The sequence below is a fragment of the Manihot esculenta genome, chromosome 9 (genome assembly GCF_001659605.2).
Source record: "Manihot esculenta cultivar AM560-2 chromosome 9, M.esculenta_v8, whole genome shotgun sequence".
NCBI classification, from domain to species: domain Eukaryota; kingdom Viridiplantae; phylum Streptophyta; class Magnoliopsida; order Malpighiales; family Euphorbiaceae; genus Manihot; species Manihot esculenta.
Genome location: NC_035169.2, coordinates 2,022,469 through 2,031,037, shown reverse-complemented (window position 1 = coordinate 2,031,037; position 8,569 = coordinate 2,022,469).

Below are 8,569 nucleotides of genomic sequence, written 5' to 3'. Positions count from 1 at the left end.
TTTTTTAAGGATTTTTTTTCACTCTTTCTCTTGAAACAAAATTTTCCCATCATAAGAAATTCTCACACTATATTATTTAGAATGAAATTAATATGAAATAATATAAATGTGTAAAAATATATTTAGTTATTAAATTATTATTTAAACCATTCTCTCTGATTTTGGTATTTAAACTATTATTAATTAATTGTTTTGGCAAATTAGATTATGATCTAAGTATTTTACTTGGCCTAATTTTTTTTGTATGAGATGAAAATTTTATTAAATACTAATTTTTATATTAGTTTATATTGTTTTTTTTTCCTATTTTAACCATACTAAAATTTTATGATAATGTTGAATTATGTGATAATATCTTTATGAATTCTATGTTATAAAATTATATAAATTATAAAATTAAACTTTATTTTCATGTTAAATGTGATATAATTCTCAATAAATGAAATAGATTTAAATATTCAAAAGTTTTATTTTTTTTTATTTTTAATCAATTTTTATACAAATCAATTTAAAAAATAAAAAAAAGACTTTTATTTTTTTTTTAAAAAAATATTTAGCACTGCATCACATATTAAAATCATTATTTTAGTTTTTCATTTTTATAAGGTGAAAGTAGCGTTTATTTATTTTTATTTTTAATCAATTTTATACAAATTAATTTAAAAGAAAAAAGGGTTTTATTATTTCTTTTTTTAATATTTAATATTATATCATATATTAAAATTATTATTTTAATTTTCATCTTTAGAAGGTGGAATTAACATTTTTTTTATTTTAATTGAATTATAATAGAAAAAAATTAATTAGAAGAATTTAAATAATAAATTTTAAAATAAATTAATTTTATAATTAATTAAATTTAGTCTTCATTATCATTATAGTAATTTAAAAATATAATGTGCACTATAAATAGCTTTTTTATTTTCCTCTCAGATATAAATTATAGGCCACATAAAATAGGCCAAAATAAAAACTAGAAAAATATAACTAAAAACGCAGCGGGTTTTCATTATTAATTTTTTAGAATATTATCAGAAAGAAATATAAATTTATAATTTGTATTTATTTTTTAAAATAAATTGACCATTTCTTTAGAAATCACATTTTTAATGAATTTCATAATCTTTTAATTATTTTTATAAAATTTTATTTTGAATTGAATGTTAATATGAATATTAAGGATTTCTAATTTAAATAAATACTAAAATTAAAAATATAAATATCTTAAAGAATTAATAATATTTTTAGTAATTCTATTATTTTCTCTTTCTTTTCATTATATATATATATAATAAAAGATTAGAGGTGAAAATTTTTCTAACACAGTTTTTATTGCTAATTTCATTGTTAAATTTAGAAAAATACTAAAAATAAATAAAATATAACAATTATTTGAAATATTGACTATTGAATTATCAACCGTTTACTAATATGAAATATCGTAATTTTTTAATTAAAATTTTAGAAATTTTAATTTGACTAATTTAATAATTTTTATTTTTATTTAAGCTATGGGCAACATTTTGATTGTTTTGATATTTTTATATTTATGTAAGCCCTTAAAATTGAATTTTCCTTTCTCCTAATGCCCTATGCTTCTCTGTGACCCATTTAACCTAATGAAAATTGGCAAGAATCATGATAACCCGAAGAAGCTCAGTTTCTAATTTGAGCGGATTTATTTTCTTTTATTTATGATATATATATTTTTTTTAATAATGCTCAAAGCATTTTACAAAGTTTATTACGGAACAACTATGGGAAAGAGGAGTTAGAAAAATTCAATTCTTAATTCTAGACGATATCTAAAAGATGTCTCAGCCATTTAAATTAAATGGCTTTAGCTTTTGTTTATAATACCTTAGAAGTTTTAAAATGAGAAGTTGTCATTTCATACTACTTTGCATTTTTCTAAACTTGGAGATAGATCTAATACCAACAACTAAAATCAAAATCCCTCGATTTGCATGAAGCTTGAATATTTTGACTTTTTAGATCTTCTCCATAAGATTATAGGTAAAATAAATGGAGATTTATAATTTAATCTCTGAATATTACCATTATTAACAAGTCAGTCCATCTATTTTTATAAACCTATTAAAACGTCATTATCTTTTCTTTTCGTCAATGAAACAGTCATTCCATTTATTTTTGCCGTTAAAAATATAGTAAAATACCAAATTACCCTCTCTTTTTTTCTCCTCCTCCTCCTCATTTTTTTCTTCATCAATTCTTCCTCGTTCTTCTACTTCTGCTTCTGCTTCATCTTCTGCTTCTTCTTCTCTTTCTTTTGCTTCTTTTTCTTCTCCTTCTTCTCCTTTTTCTTCTTTTTTGAGGAGGAGGGACTATTTCGTTGACGGAAAGAAACGATAAGAACATTTTAATAGATGTGAGAAAAGATAGGGACTATTTCGTTGACAAAAAGAAACGATAAGAACGTTTTAATAGATATGAGAAAAGATAAGAACGTTTTAATAGATTTCTGAAAATATAGGGAGGGACGATTTCGTTGACGGAAAGAAACGATGAGGAGGGACTATTTCGTTGACAGAAAGAAATGATAAAGATATTTTAATAGATATGAGAAAAGATAGAGACTATTTCATTGACAGAAAGAAACGATAAGGACGTTTTAATAGATATAAAAAAGATAAAAACGTTTCAATAGATTTTTGAAAATATAGGGACTGACTTGTTAATAATAGCAATATCCAAAAATTAAATAAGAGATTTTATTTGAGAGTAAAATTGCATTTTAAAAATTTTCTCTCTCCTCCTTTATCTAATTTTAACGGAAAAGAGGACGGAATGACTATTTCGTTGACGAAAATAAAAGATAAAGACGTTTTAATAGGTTTTTAAAAATACAGGGACTGACTTGTTAATAATGACAATATTCAGAGACTAAATTATAAATCTTTCTAAAATAAATATAACATGAATATTCTAAGACTAGTGAGAGACTTACATGAGACTCATCATAATCAATGAGGACTTAAATGAACAATACGTTAATTGTCAAGGGGCTTAAAGAGACTTTCCGTCAAATAAGAAAAAAGAAAATGATAATATGATATTTTTGTCCACAAAATATTGTTATATAAATTTTGCGGAATTCATTTTAAATTTCATAAAAATTTTGAAGGAATTGGTTTTAATTATAATGAAAATTTCAAGCAAGAATTAAATTCTAATTTCTACTCAAACCAAACACATAAAATATGAAATTCAATTAAATTATTCAAAATTTTAAGAAATGAAATTCGACCAAACATACACTAAAATAACTAAAATAACTTAAACAGGTGAAATTCCGAAGTTTGTTGTGTTCCACCCAAAGCATGGGTTTGTTCTCCCCCTAGTTGTGAATAAATAACTGGGTTTTTTTTTGTTGTATCCACGGTTTTGAGTGTTAAGGAGAGGGATAAAGGTAGATCTGTATTTTCTTATCTTCCTTTATATTTTTCTTCCTCACGCAGGGAAAGCTTCACCGACCTAAGGCATTTGTTCCCGTATGGTGCCAGTAGAGAAGAGGCATTCCCTAGAAGCAACTGCTCTTTTGGTTTTACACATTTTTCATCTGTTGTATTCCAATGGGCTTTCTATCTTTTCTTGGTTGGTGGATGGTTCTATCTTTAGCTTCATTCAGAGTATCTTGGGGATCTTTAGTTTATACCTCGCAGTGTTGGATGGTTGATCTTTAAAGGCAAGAACATTAGGTGAGCTCTTCTCTGCATCCTTTCACGACCCGAACGAAGCTGGATACGATGCTTCTGTCTTTTGCCTTTTGTGCTCCTTTATGAGATGGGTTTTTCTATGTGTTGTCACTTATGCTTTCTTCTGGAGATCTTTTTTTTTTGTTCATCAACAACATTGGTGTCCTCCTCGTCGGTGTTGTGGCCTTGCGGCGAGAGGAACATAATCTACTTACCCCTTAGCAAGCTAGGTTTTATTGGGCTGGGTTGTGCATGTGGGCCTTGGGCCAGAATTTTAGGCTAGATCCTAGTTTATAGGTATCTGTTCCTTGGGCCTGAAGCTTCCTTTTAATGGCCTAGGTGTATGGGTTGGGCCAATAGGCTTCTCTAATGTAATTCTGGACCTAACTTAGGGTTATTGCTTAACCATTGAAGAGTCGCTTAATGGTGGGCATGTCTCCGATAAGTCAATTGGGATCAGCATAGCTAGTGTACTCAACTAGAGTTGCATCAAATGAGATCAAAAGGTTCACTGTGTTCTTCACTATAGGAAAAATATTTAAATTCAATAGGCCATTTTATACAGTTAGCCTATTTTTGGATGCCATGCACTTGTACTTATGTCAACTTACATAATTATTCTTACCTTGCAAACTAACTTGAGGCTTGATGCTTGCATCTATAGTAATAGAAGCTGCATGCTGCATAGAGCATTTCACTATGAACTTTCAATGTTAGTAATCACCGTCTCAAAAGCTTCTACAAGCAACTGCACTTTTCTTTTTCTAGCTGGAGTTAATTTAGCAACAACCTGTTGAAGTGCATAATCAAGCATCCAGTCATCAGCATTTTTCCTGTCTTCTATGTCTTGATGCTTCAGATGAATCTTTTCTGCCTCCTCAGGATTCAGAAGCAAGATTTGTGGCTCCCGTGGATTTAATTTTTTAACCTTTTCCAATGCCTTGATGAATCTCTTAAGAAGGATAAGCTTTTTCAGATTGCTCCAGCTCGGTGGTTTAGGTTTATTTCCCTCGACAGTGGCACTGTTGGCAGAATGCAGGCATGGTTCTTTTGGGTCCAGAATTGATCTCTGCTCCGCTTTACTACTGTTGGATTCTCCTGCGTTGTTGTCAGGCTGCTTTGTGAGGTGCTCCTGATCTAGAATCGCTGTTCCAGCGACTGACTGATCATCAGCAGAACCGAACTTAGATTCTTCATGTGGAGTAAATTCTCCCTCAGTGGCTTCTGGCGATTCATCGTGCAATTCAGATACAAAAACAGAATAATTTGCATCAGTTCCCTCTTCCTTTTTGTCTGTACAATGTTCTTTACTTTTGTCCCTCATCAACTCACTGAGCTGTTGTTTCTCTTTCAGATACAGAAGCTTATTCTTATCAACACTTTTGGAATTTCTGGTTTCTTTATCATCTCTGCCATGAGTGCCTTCCCCATTTAAGTCATCTTCTGGTGGCACCACTTTTCTGATAGAAGTGATTGCTCTGCTCTCAAGTGCTGGTTCTACAACTACAGTGTCTGTGAGATACTCCATTTTGCTTGCCTTCTTCATTCCTTTCTTTGTATTACTACAACGTTTTTCTCTGTGAAAGGATTGGATTTCCAATCTTATGCTTCTCTGGGTCTTCAGAAAACGCCTCCTCATTGCTATAAAGCGTTTTAATGGAGGTGAAGAAGAGGGACGATGGCCATGAAGTGAACAATAACTATATGTGCACACTTTCATGGCTGAAATTCCTTCAGATTCACTTCGCCCTGATTGAAGCTCAAGATGGTCAGGAAACTTGGAATCCTTAAGAACTGAAGAACACGTGGCTTTATGCACGCTTGAGTCGAGCATTTGATAGCAATTTTTCATGAAAGGTACCTTGCTTTCAGAACAACTCGTTGCTTTCAAAAGATCAGGTGACTTGTCTGAATCATCAGATAAAATAATGGAAGACCTTCCAGCCTTGACTGATCTGGACTTCTTCAGTTTCCTCTTCAAGTCAGATCCTCCAGAAGACTTCCTCATCAAAGATCAAGCTCTTTGAAAGCTTAAAGACCAGATCCCCAAGCCAAAGTTCTTGATTATTTCTGCACTAAAAAAACAAAAAGAGCAAATATTCAATTAACAGACAGATCTTTAATGCTAAAAAGTTACTGCTATCAAGAATTAGATTCCTAAGTTTAATATCTTGCCTGAAAACTTTCTCTTTGTATCATAGAAGTGATGGTGCTCATTTAATTTGTGGATGCATCTGATATTTCCACTTGTGAGATTGCAATGAACTTGCTGCAGTCACTGGACAGGACAGAAAGATAATCAATTAATTTTAAATTTCATTTCTTAATGAGTATATTATGTTTGAATTTGATTTAGATGGAAAGCAAGATGTGTGCAATGAGAAGGGGGAATTTTCATGGCGTTGATGTGGGCTCTTCCTTCTGCAGATTTGGAAGGTAAATCTCATACTTTGCTAGCACTTTAATTTATTTTCTTGTACACATAGCATATAAATAGAAAATGCATACGTGATAATAATGATTTTATTATAAATGTGGTAAATTAAATAATCTATAATATGTACAATGGATATGGTGAAGCTAGAATTGGGAAGTACGATTTTGCCAGCTTATATGCATGAATTGGCCCATCTGTTACTGTATGTGCACAAGCAAATCACCTAGGTGTCTTCACATTGTATATTGTGCAATAAAATAGTAATAACAATTAACTACCACGCAAAGGATTAAAAAAAATTTGAAAGTATAATTTATTTATAAACCTTTTTTTTTTTAAATAATTATCCTCACCCTCTTAAAAAATTGAATTTTCAACTTTACTCATTTGATGAATTGAAATATGGTGGGTTTATAAAATAAAAAAACTTGAATAAGAGTTCAATTTCATAAAAAATCAATAGATTAGAGATTGATAATTGAAAAGTTAATAGAGTTAGAGTGTTGTTCGAATAGATTAAAGTTGTTGAAGTAGTAAAAATATAAAGTTTTCCAAAAGAGTTAAATCTATTGAATTAGGGTTTATGAATATACATACTCTAATTATTTCGATAGCTTTTTTCTATATCGCATCAAATTGAATGAGACATGCTAACATATATATTAAGCGGCACTCCAAGGCTTAGCCTGGTGGAAAGTGCATCCTGTAACCTTGAAAGGTCTAAGGTTCGACTCCCCCAACCCCCTATTTCAAAAAAAAAAACATATATATTAAGCGGCTAAATAATAATGGACAATCGGCTAATAAATACCGGGGGAATTAACTCATATTCCATCTTTTCACCCGAGTTACATCAATATGAGCCATACTCATGAGCTCTGTCTCTGAATGAGCATTTCTTCTCACATTAATGAAAGCTGAAAGCTAATGTGAGAAGAAATGTTCGACCATACCGGTTCGTTTTGGTATTAGAGCATTTCTTCATCATGAGCTCTGTCTCTGAATGTTTGTAATCTTGGAACATACTCAAACAAATTACCCTCTGGAGAGAACAAGTTTTAGGCGTAACTGAGAGTCAAGATTTAGTTGGTCATCTCACCAATGAAACACCTGCTCCACCCAAATTTACAATACCAACTGAAACTATTTCAGAACCACAGATAACAAAAGAATTCACTACTCGGAAAAAGTTTTATCCTCTTCTATGAGGATGGATTATTGGTACTCTTTCTAAAGAGGCGTTAGGACTTGTCATTGGGATTGATACAACACTTGTAGTTTGGGAAGCTCAGAAGGATGCTTATGCATAGGATTCTCAAGAATGCAAATTTACTCTGAGGCAGCAGCTTACGTATCTTCGTAAAGATGATACAAAGATTGTTGGTGATCACATACGAGTTTCTAAGAGTTTGTTTGAAAAACTAGTTTCCGACAAAGAGAAGGTTTTCTCTCTTCTCACAAGCCTTGGGCCGTAATATGAGAGATTCACTACAACTATGCTGAAGCCTCCAAGGCCCACTTATACAAAGTTAATTTCCCAATTGCAAAATTTCGATCAACATCGAAATTGGTTTTCTACTCAAGCAGAAACGACACTCTCACAGTTATCATCTCACCTAGCATTTTTCGGTCAGCAGCAAAAGACTCCAAATCACAGCAACACCTTCTCTTCTTTGGGTCGTGGATTTCAAGCTCAACAACCGCGCAACCAGAGGCAAGGAGGGTCTTCTAATCTGACTACTTAGCAACACCGACCACCACCACCAGGTGAGCATCGCATGACATTAGTAGAACGCGAGCAGTATTGCAACGAAATTTTTCAATACTATGGGAAAATGGGTCATATTGCTAAAATTTGTTGGTGGATACCGAAATAAAGAGGGAAGCGAGATCAATTACCTATTAATTGTGAGTATTCTAATATTATTATCATGTGAAGGATCGAAAAACAGGAGAACGACTAATAACAGGAAGAAGGAAGAATAATCTTTTTGTTTTGCCTAATGTTCCATAAGTGAATTTTCCTTATCGGTTTCGGTCTGGAACAGCTGCAATTTGGCACCAGCGATTAAGACATCCACAAGCTTCTGCAATTCAGTATTTGAAGAATAAAAAAACTTATTGATGTTATTGGTCTTTCACGCCCTATGAATTTCTGATAGTTGTCAGTTGCGAAAACTTAGCAAATTTCTTTTTCGTTGTCTGAACATTCTAGTACTAGCGCGTTTGATAAGATTCACTGTGTGATTTATAGGGACTTGCTCCTATAATTTTTGTTGGCAAATTTAAATATTATGCATGTTTGGTGGACGATTTTTCTAAATACACATGGATAATACCTTGAAGAAAAAATTTGATTTCTTTATAGCCTGTGTTGCCTTTGTGCAGCATGTTTCAAGATAGTGTGATAAAAGGA